The sequence below is a fragment of the Canis lupus genome, chromosome 7, assembly GCF_003254725.2.
Source record: "Canis lupus dingo isolate Sandy chromosome 7, ASM325472v2, whole genome shotgun sequence".
Classification (NCBI taxonomy): Eukaryota; Metazoa; Chordata; class Mammalia; order Carnivora; family Canidae; genus Canis; species Canis lupus.
The window spans coordinates 50,545,334-50,569,858 of record NC_064249.1 but is presented as its reverse complement, the minus strand read 5'-3'; the positions used below and the strand labels follow the sequence as shown (position 1 = coordinate 50,569,858).

General features: G+C 36.2%; 1 long non-coding RNA gene across 1 annotated transcript in view; it reads left to right on the top strand.

Annotated features, from left to right (window-relative positions):
• Positions 1-24,525, top strand: part of LOC125755372 (uncharacterized) — a 74,353-nt gene that overhangs the window by 41,264 nt on the left and 8,564 nt on the right. The window contains exons 2-3 of the long non-coding RNA XR_007411714.1: positions 4,600-4,658; positions 5,867-5,936. This is a non-coding gene — a long non-coding RNA (uncharacterized LOC125755372). The remainder of the gene's footprint in view (positions 1-4,599; positions 4,659-5,866; positions 5,937-24,525) is intronic.

The window sequence follows — 24,525 nt, the reverse complement described above, 5'->3', positions numbered from 1 at the left end:
AAATTCATCTCAGGAAGAAAGGGAGATTAAAAAAAACTTAGCTTCTAGAAGAGGACAGGAAACATGACTAAGTGGTTCAATAGGTTGAGCATCAGCTCCTGCACTCTCTCTCTCTCTCTAAAATAAATAAAATCTAAAATAAAAAAAGGAAGAGGACAGGAAATAACAAGTACATTGTTATTGCTTCCTACCCCTCAAATAAGATTCAAATGAGGGAGGAAATCCTTTTAAAAATATCATGAAATTTGAGGGGAAAATCCAAAGCAGGAAACGCTTGCATCTTGTCTCCCATTTACTATTGGTGGGAGAGACTGATTCACAAACTGCTTGAAACCAGCATTGGATCGCCAAACAGTAGTGCAGTGGAAGAACATGTCTGGGAAAAGGGAGCTGGCTCAGCACTGCACAGGTTTATACCCCTAGCCTGTGCATAACATGGAATAAATTTGGGTGAGTGAGACAGTAGGGAGCTGGGAATGGAGAATCAACAGCCTTGGTCAAGCAGACAAGGGACATTGGCCAAGGCCAATGAAAATAGCATGCAAACCAGCCACTTCTACCTATCTCCTTAAAGATTCATGAGTTTTCCCTATAACCAGGCACCATTTAGGGTAAGAGAAAATAGTTGGGCCAATTTCGGAGTTGAGAGAAATGTTTGAACCTCAAATTTGATTGAATATTTTCTGAAACATCTTGAAATACTCTAAAATAGAATGGTGTCCAGTGCCAGAGACATTTTTTTAATCTTATTTTTTTTTTACTTGAGGATAGTTGATACACAATGTCACATTTGTTTCAGGTGTACAATGTAATGATCCAATATCTCCATACATTATACTATGCTCACCACAAGTGTACTACTTACCATATGTTACCATACAACCCCATGATAATATTGTTGACTAGAGACTGTATTATTTTTATTAAGTGTGTGTGGAGTGGGAAGAAGTGCCGTGTTCAGCATTAACAGAAACTCCAGAACAAAACTAGAGTAGTTACACATGCAACATACTTTTAATTCTTTGCATCTCTGAGAGGCTGTCGTGTCTATCCCCCACAGCTATAACCTAGGCTGGTAGTGACTTTCTTTGCTATCACGTAGGAATATTGCCTGAGAATGAAGACCACAGAGGAGAAAAATGATCAAGGAATGGAGAAAACAGACTGAATCCCAGTGACATCTTTGCCACACTGGGGACACATCTGACATTGGACTGCTCATGTTCATGAAATAATACATTCATATTTTACACCAAGCTGGTTTGAAATGTATTGCAACTTATTATAAAGGCAGTGTAACTCTTCACTAGCTGGGTAACCTCAGCAAATTACCCTTCTTTTTGAGAATCAGTTTTCTCATCTGTGGAAACATCCACAGTATTTTTAACATGATAATTTAAAACTAGATAATTGATGCAAGTAATTTAGCATATTACCACTTAATTTATAGTAATTTCATGATTATTAATGATATTCTGTTATTTACCAAGACATGGTTTGATTTTTTTTTTTTAAGATTTTATTTATTCACTCATGAGAGACACAGAGAGAGGCAGAGACACAGGCAGAGGGAGAAGCAGGCCTCCTGCAGGAAGCCCGATGTGGGACTCCATCCCGGAACTCCGGGATCATGCCATGAGCCAAAGGCAGAAGCCCAGCCCAACCGCTGAGCCAGCCAGGGGTCCCCTAAGACAAGTTTTGTAAAAGATATAACATTCCTTGCATTCTTCTGCCAAATACACATAACCTCTAGGAATATCCATTGTTTGCTTTCTACTTGAAGTAACTAGTTGGTTGATAAAGATCTGGCTAAAATGCTATTTTTTTTTCTTTTAGGTCAACCAAACTTTCTGGTTACCATTCCCTGGATGTTCCTCTTGGCTAAAAAGACATTCCTGTTTTCTTGAGAATTCAATGTTTTTCCATATCACTGAAATCTGAAGTACATTTAAAAAAAAAAAAAAAAACAGTTTGAAATCTTTTTTTTTTTTTTTTTTGGCTTCTCACTGCAATAAAACATAATTTGGCTGAAGTAATGAGATTCAATTGCTCATAAGTAAACTACAGCTTAAACAATGACAGTTGGGCAGTATTTGTTGTCAAGTCTCCTGTTTCAGAGGCAAGCTTTGTTATTGACTCATTTTTGATATATTTTCCACAGATTAAGAATTTGGGGGAGGGGGCCAAGAAAAAACTGCCAAAGTGTTAAACAGACTTCTAATGAAGTGCAAACCCTTGTACATTAAATTCTGATTTCCCTTTCAAGTACTTCTCAACCTTAATTTACTGACACTAACTATCAAATATTTTTTGTATCATTTATTTTCCAGTTATCCAGGTCCTAGGCTCAAATATTTTGATCGGCATAAATTCCAATTAAGTCTGATTATGTTTCTTTGGAAAAGTTAATTAAATTATTCCTTTTAGTGTTCTGGAAGGCAAATGCCAAGCCATGTGGATTGCAAATGACCTTTAGAACATTTAGAGATTTGCATGCATGCAACACACTGGTTTACTGACATTCCCCATCCCTGCTCTCTTCAAGACATAGAGAGAACAAGTAGATTTCACTCAAGTGACACTTCTAAGTGAGAAGAAATCATTTTCATCACCTCCAGTCTCCTTTTATGAACCCATTTCTCTCTTTTTAAACATCCTGATCATCTTGTCACTTGATAGCCATTCTTTTCTGGAGTGATTATAAAACTCAGAATTGAGAATCCTTTCTGTAACATCTTTCTAGGAAAAAAACAAAACCTGTAAGTTTGACTAGGTAAATAGGGAGTAAGAACCTAAAAACTACTTATGGTAGATGAACATGTATATGGATCTTTGGAGTCCTTTCTTGCCTCGCTGAAAGGGAGAATAGACCTGACTTCGTTTCTTATTGATGTTTATGGGCATCCTCAGAGGTAGTGGTTAGCGGTGGGTGAGATTTTATGTTAGAAAAATGTTAGAAAAAAAAAAAAAAGAAAAATGTTAGAAATGGCCTCATAGGCAAAATAGCTGGACATGTTTACAAAGAGGTGGAGAGAGTGAGGACATCCCTTTGGTACTCTACCCACTTTCACTCTCACTGTGACTTCTGATGTTGGCCCTTGCAGACCTCTACCACGGCAAAGACTGTCTTTTCCTCTAGTCTCTCAGAATTCAACTTTCTTTCTGAGTGAAAGCTAACTAGTGTTGAAAATTGATTTTCTCTGATAAAACAAAATATACTTTTTTTATTTAGATAGTGATAGATGCTAATAATCTGTCTACTCTTCAAAGTAGAACAGATTTTATCTTTCAACTTAACTTTCTTTGACTATTTAGTGTAAAGTGATCACCCTCCCTCTGTGGACCTCTATAAGGCTTATTATGTTCCATCTTTCTTACATGCTGCTTCATATTGTTACTTAATATTTTTATGAATGAAATAGGCTATGTCACTATTTTTTAAAATCAAATCAGAACTTACACCTTCAAATGATTATTGTCCCTTGAGCAATTATACAATTATTTTAATGATGCTGCTATAGCTCAGAGGCTGTTTGAACTCTTTCTTTTGGAATTTTCTTCAAAGCCTTTAGCACTTTTTTTTTTTTTTTAAGACCTCGATAGTGGTAAATCTTCATCTCTTACAGATGGATTCAATTTTTGGAAATAGCTAAAAGTCATTCAGAGCCAAGTTTAGTAAATAAGTTGCGTGATCAAATTGGGTAATGTAGTTTTTGGTTAAAAACAAGATCTGATTATAACCTAATGAGATGTATGTACTTGTGTGTTCATACACTGACACTCAGAGGAATTCCTAAACAGATGTCTGAACGGCCCAGGCCAGTTTTCTTTAAATAGTTGGTCAGCCTTTGATGGTGACTAGACTCACATTGGACACTCAGAAACTGTGACCTAAACACCTCTTCTATAGATGAAATAACTGAGGCTGAAGGAGGTGGACTCAACTTGCTCAAATTCATAGGATAAAGAAAAACAATGTCTGATAACTGCAATAATCCAATAATGGAATAAGGTATCTTTGGAGGTGATGAATGATCACTTCTGAGTGTATTGATCAAATTGGAAGGATGGATTAATTATGTTGTAATAAGTCAGGCATGTTTTATATCTATCTATCTATCTATCTATCTATCTATCTATCTATCTATCATCTATCTATCTATCTATCTATCTATCTATCTATCTATCATCTATCTATCTATCATCTATCTATCATCTATCAATCTATCTATCTATCTATCTATCTATCTATCTATCATCTATCTATCTATCTATCTAATGGGAATGTTAAGACTTTGGTTGGGATGGAATTTGAGGAACTCCCAAACCATTCTCTACATACAAATAAATCATGGATCTGGCATCCAGCTCCAAGAGTCATCTTGAGTGGAGAAAAATCTCACTCAAACTCATCAAACCTCAACTTTAGAAGGAACCATGGAGTTTATTAGGCTCAACTACTCACCTAGGGGATCAATCTGATGCAGTATTAATCACATTCATACTTTGTCTATTTTAAACATTCTAGTGTTGAACAACATAGTATACTGAGACATATACTGTAGCTCCATTTATTAAAATTTTCTTTCTTCCATTAAGCTCAAGTTGTGGTATTGCCCAGGCATTGTTTCTACTTCTGACCACTCTTTGACCACCAGGTACGTTCAGAATAAATCTAATCACTCTTCTATATATTTGAAAAAAAATCACTGAAAACTCCCTAAGTCTTCTTAAAGTTGAATTCTCTATTATCCTCAAATATCCTTCGTATTAAGTAAAAACCTTTATCCCATATGAGTGGCTTTTATAACTTGAAATTCTTTTAGAAATTTGATACATTAAAATTGTTATGGCCTTCCTCAGGGTAAAAAACAGTTTCTCCATTTGTCTCTGGAAATATGCAGACTCTGAAACTGGATTGCATTTTCCTTAAATGGGGATTGTATCCTCTATCAATGCAGGGCATTCCAAAATGACCCAAAGAATCAGAATCTTTTCAAGAATTTTGCCTTGTATTTCAGGGCTTTGTGTTCAATAATATTGAAGGCCAACCAAATTCTGACTCTGGCCTCTATTTCATAATATTTTCTTTGGATTCATAGTGTTTCCTTTCCCAAACACTATATTATTTTTGAAAGGCTTCATACTTCTAAAAATCTTTCACTTGCGATTTCATTTGATTCCATTCCCTAAGAAAGTCAAGTGATATTACCTTTTTTTCTTTATGGATAAACTATCTAAGAGTTGAGAAAGTGGAAGCCAGCTATCAGAGGCTGAATAAATTGTGTATTATTATTCATGTGGTTAGTAGACACTACTTAAAAAATGAAGGCAAAAATATAGCAGGTTTAAATTGAAGAGTTTTTAAAAATGTATTTTAAAATTCTTGTTCTTAGGACTTTGTTTTGCTACTGCATTGGGAATCTGAGAATGGGATAATATTATGCAAAACCTCATTTGAAAAGGCTACTCAAAACAATTTAGCTGTATGTGCTATATAGCAGAATAATTTTTGTTGTTGTTGATTGCTCTCAAGTTTTAAAGCTATCTTTATATTAAATCAACCTATAGGGATTACTTAGCCTTTCTGGACTTCTATTATCTCCCCTCTAGAAGAAGGGTTTGAGAATTAGCTCTGTTTCACTCTTTATTTTTGTAGATTGATTCTATGTGATCTGCAGTTGACTGGCTGGAGATAATTTTTTCAAAGGCAAAACTTTTCATTTTCCCACAAAAGTTATTTCTAAATCTATTGACAGATTTAGAGAATAGATCTTTACACAACATGGCCTGTAAACATCTCACTAGATTCCAAACTTCAAATTTCTATGCTTTCACTGAATGTTGTATGTTTGCTATGTTCCAGACACTATTCCAGACCCTGAACGTATATCAATGAAGGAGACACACAAGAGATGCCTACTGTCCTTATGGAGGTAACATTTCTATGGGTGAGACTGTGGGATGCATTGCATAAATCAGTAATATTTGGTATGACGTAAACAAAAGAGCATCCTGTGCACCTTTTTATTGGGGAGCAAAAATATTTCTCTGGAGAATGGCATTTAATCTGAGATAGAAATGATATGAAAGAGTCAGCAAGGTAAAGGTCTGAGAGAAATACAGATAAATAAGAAACATTTTTAAAATGCGAAAGGATAAAGGGAGAAGTTGTTTAACTTATTTTATTTATTGTCTTATTGCTATTCATCTACATATTAGCTCCCTTTGTATTCATTTCTAAGAACACATTGACTCAGAAGAGAAGGAAGGTAGCAGCCGTGTCTGGTCATGCATGCTAAAATTTCATATTCAGCTATTGAAAAATGCTTTATTTCCGATGATGCTGGTATGGTCTCTCTCAAGAGAAATAGGTCCACAAAATTTTTGGCTAAATTTTCTTTCATTTTCTTTCTCTATTCTTGTACAGACCTTAACTCCATGAATATCCCCGGCACAAAACCTCAAAGTATATGTTGCCTATGCCATCTCTTGAGAATTCCATTATTGATGATTTCACCAAATTCTTCAATTGTATCCTGTTATTTGGGCCTGTAATGGTTAATTGTATGTCAATTTGGGTGACAGTGCCCAGATGTCTGGTAAAATATTATTCTGGATATTTCTCTGAGGGTATTTTTACATTAGATTTATATTTAAACCCATGGAATTTGAGTAAAGCAAATTGCTCTTCATAATGTGGGTGGGTCTCATCTAATCAGTTCAAAGGCCTGATCAATCCTGAGCAAAAGGAAATTCTGTAGCAGACTACTTTTGGACTTCAGCTGAACAAATGACTCTTCCTGGTTCTGCAGAGGTCTGACTTTGGACTCAAACCGCAACTTTTCTTGAGTGATCAGCCAGACAGCCTCCTTCATCAGATTTTAGACTCTGAAGGCCTCCACAATTACATAAGCCAATTCCTTAAAATGAGCCAAATCTATTGATTCTGTTTGTCTAGAAAATCCTGACTGATAGAGTGCCATCCAAACTGTAATGCCAAACCCAAGCCTCTTCTCAAAAACAGAGCCTCTTATCCTCATTTATTCTTTCTACTGACTCAAGGTAATCCACACTTGAACAGATTATAATAAAAGTGAACTCTTGATATGAATCTTAACATGTTACCATTCTCAATAGTATTTTTATGATAAAGTTCTTGGTAGAGAGGGCTAAGCTCTGTAGAAAAGTCATACAGCAATGACAGGACTAATGAGATCCATGCTCCAAGTTCTGTTTTTAATTAATTAATTTGTTTGTTTGTTTTAAATATACTTCATATTTTTAGAGAGGATATGGAGATTTCCCATAAACTTCCTGCCCCCACACAGGCATAGTCTCTCCCGTTATCAACATCCCCCACCAGAGTGAGACATTTGGTACAAATTGATACATTGGCATGTCACCCAAAGACCACAGTTTACATTAAGATTTATGTTGGTGTTGTGCATTATATGGGTTTAGATAAATGTATAATGACATAGATCCACCATTATAGTCTCACGCAGGTAGTTTCACTGCCCTAAAAACCCTCTGTGCCCTATTTATTCATTTCTCCCTCCCTGCCAACCTGTCAAATATTGATCTCTTTACCGTTTCCATAATTTTGCCTTTTCCAGAATGCCATATAGTTGGAGTCACACAATATGTAGCCTTTTCAGATTGGCTTCTTTCACTTAGCACTATGCACTTGAAGTTTCTCTACACTTTTTCATGGCTGATAACTCATTTCCTTTCAGCACCTAATAATATTCCATTGTCTGAATGTATCACAGCTTATTTTTATTTATCCATTTGCCTTACTGATGGACATCTTGGTGGTCTCCAAGTTGGGCTGTTAGGACAAAAGGTGCTATAAACATCTGTGTGCAGGTTTAATGTGAACATCAATTTTCAACTTTTGGAGGTAAATACTAAAGAACATGATTGCTAGATCATATGGTTAAGAGTATGCTTAGTTCTGTAAGAAGCTATCAAACTGGGGGTGCCTGGATGCTTAATCAGCTAAGAGTCTACATTCAGCTCAGGTCATGACCTCAGGGTCCTGGGATTTAGCTCTTAGCTCTGCATCAGGCTCCCTGCTCAGCAGGGAGTCTGCTTCTCTCTCTCTCTCTCTCTCTGTCTGCCCCTCCCACATGCTCATGCTCTCTCTCCCTCTCTCTCAAGTAAATAAATAAAATCTCAAAAAAAAAAAAAAAAAAAAAGCAGCTGCCAAAGTGGCTGTACCATTTTGCACTTCCAACAGCAAAAAATAATTGCATCACATCCTTGCCAGTATTTAGTGTTGTCAATGTTCTGGATTTTGACTATTCTAATAGATGTGCAGTGGTATCTCATTGTTTTTTTCATTTGCACTTTCCTGGTGACAAATGATGCAGACTATCTTTTATATGCTTATTTGGCAATTGCATATCTTCTTTGATAAAGTGCCTGTCAATGTCTTTGGCCTATTTTTTAATAGAGTTGTTTGTTTTCTTATTACTGAGTTTTTAGAATTTTTGTATATGTTACCCAATACTTATACATAAGTATATATTGGGTAACATATATTGCATTGGATAATATCTGCTAATTAGATATGTCTTTTGCAAATATTTAAAACCAGTTGGTGTCTTGACTTTTTGATGTTGCATAGTGTCAGACCTTCAATTTTGTTCTTGTCTTTCAATATCGTATCAGCCAAGATCTATTTTTAAACCATGCCTTATAGGCCAATGCTTATCAAACTGAGGCCAGCCTGACTATAGCATCTTTATGCATAAAACAGAGAGGATACTAATGAAAATACAGTGACCTTAAAATTTTAGGGCAATGCTTTATGTTTTTAAGTGAGATTTGATATTATATAAATCTAGGTGTATACTTAATGCCTGAGAATACTGGTCTATGTTTCTTTTCTAGATGACTATATGGCTTAAGAGTGGAGGTTAGGAGGGTTTCTCTGTGGAAAGGAGAGGGAGGGTGAGACCTCCTGATATCTCAAGAAACAAAGATTCATGGAAGATAAGTGACTTGTTCAAGATAACTTAGCTAATGTGATGCCAGAACCGATGCTCAAGTGTTCTGTGGCCTGTCCTCATTCTTTACTCTGCCATGGGAATGGGAAACACTGGACAGCCACAGAATAAGTAATCAGTTTAAAGTATATTTAACCAGAAGGTACATTTTTTTTTTAAGACTCCTACTGAAAGGGAAGAGCAGAATGCAATCCATGCTGTTCCCAGACTAGCCAGACATGTACAAGACTTTCCTGGCAGGCATTAAGAACCTTGTGACTTGGGTGGTAACAGAGACCAAGGGTTCTTGATGTGCAGTTCCCCAGGACTGACCTCACCTCCTTATAAGCACCTCTCCAATCAATCCTCAGTGATCCCCCGGCACTCTCCATTTCCTCCACACACAGGTTTTCAAAATGGCTGAGTGGAGACAAGGCTCTAAGTGGAAACATTGCTTATGTGAATCTTATTTGTTTCCTTAAGGATAAGTGCTAGATGTGAGATTGCATAATGATTCAGAATCTAGCAAATGGGCTTAACTGAGCAGAGAATGTATTTTTATCCCAAGAGAGGTAAAAATAAAGATAAAAATGCAAGCTGAACTCTGGGGAAAACTCTCTCCAGCTACATACCAATCTGTGATACTGAGTCACAAAAATGTAGACCAAAAAATGATTTTCCAGCCTGGCCCAATTATTTCATGGTAATGGTTGTTACCAGATGTGAAATTCATATAATGTGCTAGTTACTGTGGTAATTTTTACATAATTATCTCATGTAGTCCTCACAAAAACCCTAAGAAATTAGAATTATCATTTTATTTGTCTTACTACCACTTCCCAGCTTCCTGCTAATTATTACTTTCTTTTGGCGGCTGATACAGATTTCTTCTTTGAACATCTAGTGCCCCCATAATGCCTGACATATGATAGGCTCTCCAAAAATATTTAACAAATAGATCAATGGATTGCTTATCTTTGAATTAGGAGATAACAATATATTCAGTGAATTATTAGAGAAAATGTTCAAATATTTGGTTTGGTGGACAAAAATGTCAGAATCTCTTCCTGGTTCAGAATTAGCCAACTGTCTCAAAATGTATGAGGCCACCTCATACATTCTATCTTTCTAGAATATTAACTTCTCATGGTTGAGACATTTAAAGATACAATTTAGGCTCTAGGAAATGTCCATTTCTAATGGACCCTGCTATGGATAGAAGGTAGGTGGTTTATACTGTTTAAAAGAATTGACTAAATGCCTTTGCTATGCTCTGGCTGTGTTAAGTACCATAAGAGGTGTCAGAGGAGAGATGGCATTGGACTGGCATTTAAAGAGTTTACAAATAATTTGGAAGATCAGGTTTACACAATTGAAACAATGATATACATTCTAATGTAAGAAAGTTCAAAATATGTCAAATATATTTTTTAATTAAGGGATGTTTCCAAAACATATCAAGACTATGAATCCAAATTTTACCCTTAATTCAAGACCTTGAGGCTCATCTAGTTCATCAAGATGTTTTGAACTAATTGTATTTAATATAAGGTATTTGCACTGTGATGTTCATCTTCAATAGTTCACCTCCAGATGAATGAACAACAACAAAAAAACCCATATGATTAAGTTTCAAAATTTAGTAAGATGACTTAGAGTGTTTAAAAATAAAACTGAAAAGATTACCACACATCAATAAATAAACCATTGGACCGAGGATAAAAGTTTAACTTTTCCCTGAAAACTTTGAAAATGAATGATGGTTCATGAAGAGTCCATGTTTAACTTATGGCTTTTAATGTTCCCTAGGGCACATAAATTCCTTTTTGGATGCTTAATTTAATAGTGTAAATTTCTGAAATTGGCCTATCTCTAGCACCTTTGGCCAACCTCTAAAATGTGTGAAAAACTGAGCATTTGTGGTTTGGTTTGCTTCTGAAATCAAGCTCTGTGGTTAGTCTCTGAAGTCAAGTGCACCACAGAGATTTTGTGAATTCTCCTGAGCTTTTCTTTTCTAGCTAGAAGTGGCAAATCACATCATATTTCACGAATGTTATGAACTAACATTTATTGAGATTCTAATGTACCTTACACATCATAATTAAGGGATTGTAAAAATGATATGATTGGTAACCTTTGAGAAGCTCATATCACTAGACTTTAGCCAAGCAATTTGCAGTATGGGGCAGTTAGTGCTATGATAAAGATATTGACAGTAGGTCATGAGAATCCAGAAGATAGAATGACTCAATGTCAAAAGAGCTATTTTAAATCTCAAAAAATAAAAACAAAAGCAACAACTGTAGAAGCATGACTTTCAACCCCAGCGGTTCTCTCTAGGAGTGTTTCACTGTATCCAGTGGAATAAGAATTCTGATTTTCAAGTAGTCAACACAAATCAAATATATTACATACATTACATATTCACTATACACCAGGCACTGGGCCAGACTTCAGGGATAGAGAGTTTCGAGGTAAATAATGTCTTCATTACCTCTTCAAACTAACAACCTAGGTAAGACAGTTAAGTACACATTATTTGACCAGAACTGTGATAATTGACTTTAAAAAGGAGTAACAGTGAACCTGACTTATTCTAGAACATCAGTAAGGTCCTCTTATGAACAGGAGAAAATGATAATTGAGCCGAGTACTGAAGGTAAATAAGAATTGCCTTGGTCAAAGTTAGGTTGGTAAGGAAGAAAGTAAGGGAATAGTAGTAGGAGAGCCTAGTGGAGAAAGATCATTGCAAAAAGAGAGAATAAACCTGAGGGGAAATATGACCCATTTAATCACTAACTGACTCTTAGCATGAGTTTGTCTCAGTTGTCATTTATCCATTCACATTGTCTCTACTCTTCAAAATACTCTACTTCAAAGATGGGTGCTGGTTTAGATGAGCAAGGAAGGTATAGTGAAGTTATTTATCCATCAACCCTGCAGGTGTTAAATAGAAACTGTATGAAAGGGGCACCTGAGTGGCTCAGCCTTTTAAGCATCTCCCTTTCGCTCAGGTCATGATCCCAGGATCCTGGGATCAAGCACTGTGTCAAGCTCTCTGCTCAGTGGGGAGCATGCTTCTCCCTCTTCTCCCTGCTCATGCTCTCTCTCATTCTCAGTCTCTCTTGCTCTCTCCAATAAAATAAATAAATCTTAAAAAAAAAAAAAAGAAATTGTATGAAAGAAGTGGCACATGTTTACAGAATATGGAGTGAGAGACATATGTTGGCATCCCAAATTACCTATAGGTATTTTCTCTATAACTACAGTGATCTTGTAGAATCAATCCTAGATGCTGGGAATAGAAAGACACCATACATAAGAACAATTCTATTAATTGACAAATGAAAAAAAATAGAGTAGCTTGGGTAAACTGAGGTACACAAGACCTATTCGGTCTTGAGGCAGACCTCAAACTGGCAGCCATATTTCTTGTACTCTTAATTGCATGTACCTATTGTACAATGTAACTTTCTGAGATGATAAAAATGTTGCATAGCTGCATTGTTCAAGGTGGTGGACACCAGCCACAACCATCATTAAGCTTTGAAAATATGGCTGCTGTGACTGAGGACCAATTTCTAAACTTTCTTAAAACTTTAATTAATTTAAATGTAAATAGCCAAATGTGTCTAGTGGCCAAATGTCTATATTGGATACTGCAACTCTAGAATATTCACCTTATTTAAAATAAATTTAAAACAAGAGAGTTATTTCCATTTTAGAGTAAATGAAAAAAATCAGATTCATTCACAGGATTATTGTAAGACTGTAAGGAAATGGAAGCCATGCAAAGACTACTACACATGTTCATATTATTTTTGGTCATGTCAACAGAGTCCATAAAAATAGCCATTTATGGCAACTAATTTTAGCCCCATCAACAGTGAATTTCAATCACAGTATTTAATTGGCATGTGACAGACAGTATATATATTTAAACTGTTGATTTTTTTTAAACATATGTGTGCATCTATGAAACCATCACTGCAATCAAGATAAGAAACATATGCATTTCTTTAAAGTTTTCTGATGTCTCTTCATATTCTCTCCCATCTGCCAGTCTTCATTTCCCCTCCCCGTCTTCTCAGCACCTAGATGGCCATTTCTCTGTTTTCTGTTGCTATAGATTGGTTGGTTTTCCCAGAATTTTACATAAATGGAACCCTACAGATACCCTCTTACTTGTCTGGTTTCTTTCACACAGAATAATTATTTTGAGATTTACCCATGTTTCCACATGTCATGATAGTTTTCCAGTGTATGGATGTATTACAATTTGCCTATTCATCAGCTGATGAACATTTGGGCTGTTCCTAGTTCTTGGCTATGAAAAATAAAACTGTTATGAACGTTTGTGTCTAGTTCTTTACATGGATGTATATATTTCCTTTTGCAGTTATATTAGTCCCTGCTTTCCGTATCTTGAGACTTTTTAATTAACTATATAAATGTTTATACTTGCTATTTCTCCTAATTAGTTGACTCCTTTATTACTATGAAATAAGTCTTATATTTGATAATGACCACATTAAACATGCATATATCTTTATCCATCCTTTTATGTCTAACTCGTTTGTGTCATTATAGTTAAAATGGTGTCTTGTAGGTGGCATATGGTTTTGTGCAGCTTTTTATCCAACTAACACTCTCTGACTTTTAATTGGGATGTTCAGACTATTTCTATTTATGTGATTATTGATATGACATACCTCTACTATTTTGTTACTTATTTTCATTTGGCCCACATGCTTTTTGTTCCCATTTTTTCTTTCTCTGCCTTTGTTTGCAATAATTGAATATTTGTTTATGATTTTATTTCATCTCTTTCATGTCTTATTAGCTGTAACTCTTTGTTCTGTTAGTTTGGTGGTAGTTTAGTTTATCTGTAGAATTGCTTACCTTAAAATAGCCTTCCTTCTAGTGATATTATAACCATACAGAGCATAAAAAATAATTCAACTGTATAATTCTATATCTTGCCTTGTGGACTTCAGATTAGTTTTGTCATATATATGATTTTTACATATGTTTTTATTCTATAACATATTGTTGTTATTTTTGCCTTAACACAGGCCAGCATATTTAAGGAGAGTCAAGTAATAAGAAGTATTTCTATTTATCTAACTTATAATTTCAAATCTCCTTTATTTTTTTTTTCTTTGTGTAGATATAGATTTTTCTTCTACATATAGGGCTTCCTTTCATGTTTATTATAGTACAGGTATGCTGATGATGAGTTCTTTCAGCTTTGTATAACTGCAGAAGTCTATTTCTCTTTCATTTATGAAGAATTTTCCCACTGGATTAATATTTGTAGTTTGAGGGGTTTTTTTTCTTAAATGTTTTATTTTTATAATTTTTAAAGATTTTATTTATTTATTCATGAGAAACAGAAAGAGAGAGGGGCAGAGACACAGGCAGAGGGAGAAGCAGGCTCCATGCAGGGAGCCTGAAGTAGGACTCGATCCTGGGACTCCAGGATCATGCCGTGGGCTGCAGGCGGCGCTAAACCACTGAGCCATCAGGGCTGCCCCTTAAATATTTTAAAGTTGATGTTCTTCTCTCTTGCATTAGTTCCAATAAGAAGTTTATTGTTCTTCTATTCAAAACATTCCCTCCACCTCATCCCCCCCTTGTTAGCTACTTTTCTCTTAATTAACGGTTTTGAGCAAATCTGGTTATGATGTGACTTGCTAGCTTTTCTCAACTTAGGGGGCCTGGGGTTCATCAAAACTCATGGATTGTGGCTTCCTTGTTTTTTTTTTTCTTATCAAATTTGGAAAATATATGAACATTATATTTGTTTCTTTCTGACTCCTTAAGGAATTCTAATTAGAGTTCACCTATTCCTCAGTTTCTTAGCTCACTTAATTCTTTTTTTTTTTTTTTTTTTTCATGGTTCTTGCTCTCTCTCTCTTTCATTTTGGAAAGTTTCTATTATAATGATTTTAAACTCAATTTCTTCTGCAGTGTTTAATCTACCATTACTATAATTTAGTATATTTTTCCTTGTGGATTTTGAATTTTCACCTCTACTAGTTTCGCCTAGATTGTGTTTGTATCTTTCCTATCTGTTTAATATGCTGCATATTTCCTCCTGCCCCTTAAACATATGAGGTACAACTGTGACTGTTTTAGTGTCCTGTTCTACTGCTCCTATCATTTGTGTAATTTGTGGGTCAGTTTCCTTTGCTTGATTTTGATCTTTGTTAAGAATTGTATTTTCTGGGATCCCTGGGTGGCTCAGCAGTTTGGTGCCTGCCTTTAGCCCAGGGCGTAATCCTGGAGTCCCGGGATTGAGTCCCAAGTTGGGCTCCCTGCATGGAGCCTGCTTCTCCCTCTGCCTGTGCCTCTGCCTCTCTCTCTTTCTCTCTCTGTGTCTCTCATGAATAAATAAATAAAATCTTAAAAAAAAAAAAAAAGAAGTGATAACCTGTGGTTTTGGTCACAATCTTAAAAAAAAAAAAAAAAAAAAAAAAAAGAATTGTATTTTCTTTACATCCTTAGTAGTTTTGATCATATACCAGACAGTATAGACTTTAACTTGTTGAGTGCTGACTTTTTTTTACTCCTTATTGCTATGAATATGATTGAATTTTGTTCTGGGATACAGTTAACTCACTTGGAAACATTTTAATCCTTTCAAGTCTTGCTATAAAGCTTTGTCAGGTGGGACAAAAACAACATTTGGTCTAGGGTTCATTCTTATTTACTACTGAGGTGAAGCCCTTCTCAACCTGATGCCTGGTGAATTATTACCAGGAATCTCACTGATGAGTACACAGACTATACCTGGCCCTATAAGAACTCTATGTGTTGTTCCTTCTAATCCTTTGGAGTAGTTTTTCTGAGCTTTAGGAAATTGTCTCACATTTGTGAGCTGATCAGCATCCAGTTGAAACTCCAGTTTCCTCTGCAGAGCCCTGGATTTGTCTCTCCATATAGTTTTCTCCTCTCAAATATTTTGCCCTGCAAACTTCAGCCATCTGAATTTTCTGGACTTTCAGCTCATTTCCTGCACTCAAGAAGTTCACTGAGCTCCCAGAGTCCTACTGCCTGTGCTGCAGCCTGGAAATTCTCTCCTAGCACGGAGCAGGGACAGTCAGAGGAGTCATGCCACTTGATTCTAATATATACTCTTAACACACTACCCTTTGTAAGTTAATGCTCAATACCTTGAGAACCATTGCTTCATGTAATCTCTCTATAGTTTAGGTTGCTTCAGGTGGAAAGGTAAACCTAGCTGCTATTAGTCCTTCCTAGCTAGAGGGGAGAGCACACAGATTATACCATTTTTGACATGGCTTTTTGATAACTCATACCCTAATTGGCTCACAAATAAAACCAACAGAACATTTATTTGGTTTGCTAATAAGTTGCTGTATTTGTCATCAATTTGTTAAAGTATTTTTTTCGGGGCGGGGCAGTCTGCTAGACAATGAGACTGGTGTCTGTTGATAAAGAATTTCTTTTTTCTCCCTCTCTCCCTTTCTCCCTCCCTCTCTCCTTTCCTTTTTCCCTTCTTTTCTTCCTCCCTAAGACAAAGCTCTAAGTAAGGGTAATGGTTTAAAAAAAAAAAAAAAGAGAGAGAGAAAGAAAAGGTAAATTAATGAATGGGTGATGTTGTATTTTCCAACTTAAAAAGATACCTTTAATGTTCTAGGAAAATGAAAAAAATGGTCAGACAAGTGAATGCTTGAAAGACAAAGAGGAATATAATATGGAGGGTTTAGACTGTAAGAGGCCTAGGGAAATGAGAAAGGTAGACACCTAAGCCATAGAGTGAACAACAGACCTCGATCTTGCTAGCTAACACAGAACTTGGAACTTGACCTACATTATTAAAAAATCCATAGTACAGTGAAGTATTTTGTAAAAGGATTTACTCCCATGTATTTCACATTTCCTGAGTCACAAGTTCCTGTAGTGCATAGATGGAATCCAAAAAAGAGTTTATTAAATTGATTCTGATCTGAGCCAGGAACTCTTTTCAAACTTAAAATCTCTCCAAATAATGACTCCCCTGTTCTTTATTATTATAACAGTGCCTTGAAAGGTAAGAAGAGGATAAGTCACTCACCCTTGGCCCTTTGTTCTTGGGAAGTCTAAAGAAGTTGCTAGTCCTTGTTCTCTCTGCCTCTTGCAAAGTATTACCTCAAGCCGCTCCTGTTCTAACATTGTTCCCACCCTCTATCAATATAGCACATTTTGTGGTTGTCAGCACGTGCATGCAAATACAGGGAAGGAGACATGTGGAAATGATGCTCAGCACCACTCATCTTGGCTTGGCTGAACAGTTATCCTGGGCAAGCTGAGGATCACTGCCCTCAAGGTGGTTTACTGGGCTCCCTGGACTATCATTATTGTGTCCCCAATAGGTGTGAGTTCTCTGATCGGCTGGGGGGAAAAATGGAAATCATGGCAGTTTATTGTATTCCATTCATCATGTCATGCTTGTTAGCATGCTGTTTTATAGCCACATTGCTCCACAGTAGAACCATTTTAGTGTGCAAACTCTACATTTTACTTTAATTTGCAATAGATATGATATAAAGATAAACGAGTTTATGTTTCTCATTCACCAACAGGAATTGTCCCCAGTAGTTTACAGGTGATCAATCAAGATGGGACAGGAATCCTCCTGATGAATATTAAATACCATACTTACAAAGAGGGAAATGAACTAATGAGCAAGTACTACTAACAAATGTTCAATTTCATTCAACTTTTTTATTAGACAGGGAGAGTGCCAGTGGGAGAAAGGGGCAGAAGGAGAGGGAGAGAGAATCTTAAGCAGGCTCCACCCCAAGCGCAGAGCCCAGTGTGAGGCTAGATCTCATAAACTTGAGATCACGACCTGAGCTGAAACAGACATCCAACCGACTGAGCCAGCCAGGCACCCCAATTCCATTCAACTTTCTAAGTTTCAGAGTGACACAGCTGAGTGGCCATGGACAGATGCTGATGCTTCAAAGACCAATCATTGCTAGCTCTTGAACACCCAATGAGGATGGGGCATGTCACTTTTTAAAAGGTGCCTTCTGTGTCATATGCTTTCTGGTCAAGGCCCAGTTGAAACGCTTCCATTCTTTTCTTAAAGGGCTGCATATTTTTGTGAATTTCAAGCAAATTGATACTGACAGATCAAATCTTTTCCCCCATTTAAAAAAAAATGAACAAAAAAGACAGTTTAGACATCTGCTATTCACCTTTGTAATTGCTTTCAAAACCATTACATCAGTCAAAAAAGTATTTATTAGCTGAAATGTGCACACCAGGCAGTATAAACTATAAGTGAAGTAATACCCATTGAGCCTCTCATTTTAAGCAATGTATAAAGCAAGAATAGCCACACACTTTTGACAGTGAGTAACCATAACAATTTATTGAATACATATTGCCAGACGCTGCATTGTAGACATTTTAAATTTATCTTTAAACCTCATAGCAAGTTTTAGAGTATGACAATCCTCACCTTATAAATGAAGAAAATAATTGGTAGCAGTGGTTGGGTAACTTGCCCAGGCACATGGTCATGGAATTGAAGAACCAAAATACAAATTCCCATCTGTCTATTGCTCAAGTATAAATTCCACAATAACTCTTTGTATTCATTTTCTAGAGTTGCTGAAGCCAGGTGTCACATCTTCGGGTATTAAAAAACAGAAATTTATTTTCTCACATGTCTGGAGATGAGAAGTCTGAAAACAAGGTGTCAGTAAGGGTTGGTTCCCACTGGAGGGGCTGAGGGAGATTCTTTTCCCTGCTTTTCTCCTTGCTTCCAGTGGTTGCAGGTAATTCATGGTGTCTCTTGTCTTCTGGATGTCTAACTCCAAACTCTGCCTCTGTCTTCATACAACATCCTCTTTTGTATGCATCTGTGTCTGTTCTCCTCTTACAAAGGAATGAGTCATCTTGGAGTAGGGTGCACCTAATCCAGGCTGACCTTGTCTTAACTTGATTACATCTGCAAAGATCCTATTTCCAAACATAGTCATGTTCACAAGTACTGGGGATTAGGAGTAAACATACTTCTTTGAGGAACAAAATTCAACCCATCACATTCTTCAAATATGCTTTATGCTGCATTCTTCAAATTCATGGTTAAATTGAAAAAAATGTCAGAACTCTTTGAAACTCTGAATCTTGCATGTAATCAGAGCTCAATAAATTCATGATGAATATCATTGCTTCCATTAACACAACAGATTCATGCAATAGAATTTGAAATTAGTCCTAACATATCTCCTGAATCTATGACTGTGAAGAGAGATCAAAAGGTTTTCCATTGAGGAAAAAATTTAGCTTATACGCCTATGATTCAGTCCCATCACGTTGAGTTAATTATTCAAAAATAAACGAACAATTTCAGACTAAATTCTGCCCACATGAAACACCATAAAGACACACTAGGGCAGCCTGGGTGCCTCAGTGGTTTAGCACCACCTTCGGCCCTGATCCTGGAGACCCGGGATTGAGTCCTACATAGGGCTCCCTGCATGGAGCCTGCTTCTCCCTCTGCCTGTGTCTCTGCCTCTGTGTCTCTCATGAACAAATAAATAAAATCTTAAAAAAAAAGACACACTAAAGAGATAGATACACATATCATTGTATTATCACAAGACTGACAAATGCTATAAAGAAATGCATTGTAGTGGTCACAATGATTAATGGTGCTGGGTCACAAACCTTTATTTAATTGAAGAATAAACTTTGAGGAGAAAAAATAATGAACTTTGGCATGAGAGAATACAGTAACTTAAATATATACCAGAATTTGAAAATGATCTCTATAGAATACCCCAGAAAAGTTTATTATTGCAATTAAATACACCTCATGAAATGTATCTCCTGACATATTTTTGATGATTTGTAACAAACTGAACCATTAGAACTTCACAAAAGCCTCATATTGTTGATTTCTTGTGCAATTAAATATCTACCCAAAGGATTTGCTTTTGGTTTTGTTTTCCCACTACAGATTGATTGTGGTTTCAAATAAAATGCGATGGCAATGCAGATGTAAGCCCATGTTGGATTTTTGACATCCCGAAATACAGCAAAACAAAGAAGGGAAGAAAATAGGGGCAAACATGATATTTACTGTTAAGTAGAAAGGACTCTGGATTAAAATATGCAGTAATGCCAAAAGCATTTTGATCTTATTTTGTGAGTCTAAAAATGAATGTGATTGAAACAGATAATCACTAGGACTCTTTCAGCTTAAATATTGCATAACTAAAGTTCAATTATTCTAATTAAAGGACATATTATTTGTCTCATTGGTAATATCATCATCATCATCATCACCGTCATCATCATCATTATTCTTAAAAGAGAGACCAAGGATGAATGGAGGGAGTGGGCAGTTCGAACATGGAAGGTCTTCAAATCAAAAGATAAAGGATGGAGCCGTCAACCAGGAGAATGCAGAGCAATTAGGGGTGTCAATCTAGTCAGGTTCCGAAAAGGCAGGCCCTACTTTAGGTAGTACAGAAAAAACTTGTTTGTTGTGGTTGTGATTTTGTTTTAAGCATACTACACAACAGATGTTCCATTACACTGCTCTGTCAGAATGTCTAAATAAAGAGAATGGATTCTGCTTTTTCCCTTGCTATCTCAATTTCAGAAGTCTTAATTAGGACATTGGAATAGAAGTTTATTTTCTGTGTTTGAGATGGAATTATCATGAAACCATTCCCAGAGGTCCTCATACTTGCCTCAGCTGCTAAGGAACTCATGCCCAATATACACTTCATTGCAACATGAAAGACATCACCTCATCCCCTGGCAAAGAGGTGTCAAGCCATGAAGTCTCATCTAAATAGTTCATCATTTTCCTGAAAGTCTCTGAAATCTCTCCCCATGTGTATGATCACCGATTTTGTATCCACCAAAATAAGAAACATGATATAAGCAGTTGTTCCTTCAAGAATTTAGTCTGCCATCAATTGGTTTACGTTCCATTCATTTCTTAGAAATAAAAATACAATGAAAGATTCCAATCCTAGAAATCTTTCATTCAAAGATTATGTTCACATCTCATTAGGTGATGACTTCTGTGAATGGCTCAGAGTATCAAATAAGGTAGGAATTGGAGAATTTGTGTCAAAGTAACATAGCTACTCCAAGTCTGTGCTTTCCCATTCATAATATCGGGGAGACTTAAATGATAATACAGTGAATTCTGTCTCAGGGACCGAGCTATTCAATTAGGTTAGCTCTATTAGATCTATTCCAACTATTTCCTGTTCTACCAAATAGTACCATAAATGTGGAGTGTTTCAACCACTGTGCTTATACTATGGAGGTGATGGAATTGATACGACTATAATCATTACTATATCATAGTTTTCTAGCAATTCATCTTCGTTATTTATAGCTCTCAAATTTATTTTCTGCCAAGGCTGATTGGATGATACTACAAGTCTGGCAAACTGTATTTTTTTAGAGGACATAGCCTTGAATGTATAGACTCAAGAAAGGAGTTACTAGCTTTGCAATCTCTAAAGAGTCACACCCCTGCACACTGCTACATAGTCTTGTCATGTTCTAAATACGTATTTATGTTTAGGAATCAGAAAAAGTAGGGGCACTCGGTGGCTCAGTCAGTTAAGCATCTGACTCTTGATTTTGGCTCAGGTCACTATATCAGGGTAGTAAGGTGGAGCCCCATGGCAGGCTCTGCTCTGGGTGACATGAAGCCTGCTTAAGATTTTCTCTTTTCTTCTCCTTCTGTCCCTCCTCCCATCCTGAGCATGTGCATGCATGCTCTCTCTCTCCCCTCTCTCTCATTAAGGAAAAGGAATCAGGAAAAGTAAATCAAAATTCCCAGGAATACTCAGAAATTCTTGAAATCAGAGGAAACTCTATATATTTTTTTTAATTTTTATTTATTATTTATGATAGTCACACAGAGAGAGAGAGAGAGAGAGGCAGAGACACAGGCAGAGGGAGAAGCAGGCTCCATGCACCGGGAGCCCGACGTGGGATTCGATCCCGGGTCTCCAGGATCGCGCCCTGGGCCAAAGGCAGGCGCCAAACCGCTGCGCCACCCGGGGATCCCGAAACTCTATATTTTTATAACCATTTACATCAGTAATATTATAGTGACCCACAATAATAATAATCAAGGAATCATTTTTCTATGACAGAGTTATATAAAGTTTTAGATAATTTTCTACTAAAAAAGGAAAAGATAACAATAATCGATGCGTAGTTTTGTATTATTGCGAGCCAATATAGAGTGGAAAAAGTATATATTTTAGTAACACATAAAATGTTATCTACTTGATATTGCCATTTGATAATAGGAATATATAGAAGAAGCAGCTATTAACAAAATAAAGGTCAAATAAAATCATTTGAAACGTTGAAAGACAGCACAAATATTTAAAAGCTTTTCTTAAAAATAAATATATAAATAAATAAAATAAATAAAAGCTTTTCTTAAAATTTTGAAAATTCCCGGCTCCATATTCTTTGCATGTGACCAATGTTGAAGATGTGGAAAATTTCCCTTCTTTTTTCATTGACTCTATGGTTGGACTTTTAGAGTGAATTCAAAAGCATCTTCATATTGTTTCATATAAACTCTGTATTAATTTCCTATTGCCACTGTAACAAATTACCACAAAATTATTGGCTTAAGACAAGTTTATTTTCTTACAACTTGTGAGTCAAAAGTGTTACAGAGCTAAAATGAAGGGGTCGGTAGGGCTGCATTCTTTCTGGAATCTCTAGGGGAACATCCTTTCCTTAGGCTTTCCCAGCATCTGGAGGCCACCTGCATTCTTTGGCTAGTGGTCCTTTCATTATCTTCAAAGGGAGCAGTGCAGCATTTACAGATCTTTTTCTCTCTGACCTGCCTCCTTCTCCCAATGTTTGAAGACTCCTGTTATTAAATTGGGCCCATTTGTATAATTCAGATTAATCTCCCCTTCTCAAGATCTTTAACTGAATCACACTTGCTAAATACAGTTTGCCATAGACAGTAACATATTGTGCAATTAGGAAGCAAGCATCTTTGGGGGCCATTATGCTGCCTACCACAAAGCTCATTTCCTTTTTTAATGATAAAAGCACTGGGTATGCTTTACAAAGAATGGTAGCTTATAGCAAATATTCAAATACTAGCTAACATCATTGGGCAATATTTAATAACATAACATAGGGATCTCCCAGCTTCATGAAGAATACCACAGAAACTCACCTGTCAGCGTTGCCAATTTAAGGATTTATTTTGCTTCCCAAATTTATTTCTTGAAACATCAGTTATAGGATTTGTATAATACATAAAATGCATGTAAACTTATTAATATATGTTTTATTTGCAAGAATGACTCATCATTTATAGCAGACAGGGCCACAAACGCACACTTATAAGATAGTGTCAGTTATAACAAAGTAGATTGATTATATTGTGACCACTTCTCTCCTATGTGCTCCTGTCCTGACTCCCAGAGACGGCAACATTATCCTCCTGCTGCAAGTCTCTGTTTCTTGCTTTTGTTTTGAGTTGACATTAGCAGATTCCTTTGAATTAGGGAGGTCTTAATACTGCTTGTTAAATTTTAAATCTCACAAAATTATAATACTTTTTCCTATTTTCCTAACTTATTTTATTTTTTAAGATTTTATGTATTTGTGAGAGAGAGCACGAGGAGGGGGCAGGGCAGAAGGAGAGGGAGAAGCAGAGTCTCCACTGAACAGGGAGCCCCACACAGGGCTCTATCCCAGGATTCTGAGATCAGGGCCTGAGCCAAAGGCAGATGCTCAACCAATTGGGTCCCAAGGCATCCCTATTTTCCCAACTTCTTACCTGATTTTTCTTCAAATACAAGTCAGGTAAATATTCTAAGAATTCCAGGCTGGAATTCCTATACAGAAACACTGATTACCAGAGCAGCCAAATCCCAGGGTTGACTGGGTTGTATGGAAGATCCTTTATGGCACACAGTAAATTGTTATTTCCTTTGTAAGAGTATCTTCCTTCATTTGAGCTAAATATTTGGATATCTCTCCTCTGTTAAGTTTCCGGGACCATGGGAATACGATTAGTAGAGGTGTTTTGAGTCAGCTAGAAATGGGTTCATATCATCTCCCTGCCAAATAACAGAAATAGTTTTTTTTTTTTTTCTCAGTATCTACTGAAACATTTAACAATTTAGCACAATGTAATGTAATAATTAAGGGAATAGGCATTGAAGCCAGATATCTTTAGTTCAGCATTGGCTTTACCCCAAATTACTTGTGCAATCGTGGGGCAATTACTTCTCTGTACCTTCGTTTCCCCACCTGTAAAAAGAGAGCAATACTATTATTTGCTTTCCAGAGATTTTATTTTTCAGACCTATTTTATAAGAAATAAAATAGAAATACAATAAAGTAACAAAATAGAAAGCTCTATTTGGCTCCCTTCTCCGAGGTAATCACCATCTTAAAATTGTTATGTAATCTTCCCAAGCATTTTCTTTTATGTTTACTGTGCATCAATAGGCACAAAAGACCTGTTTGGCATCTTTTA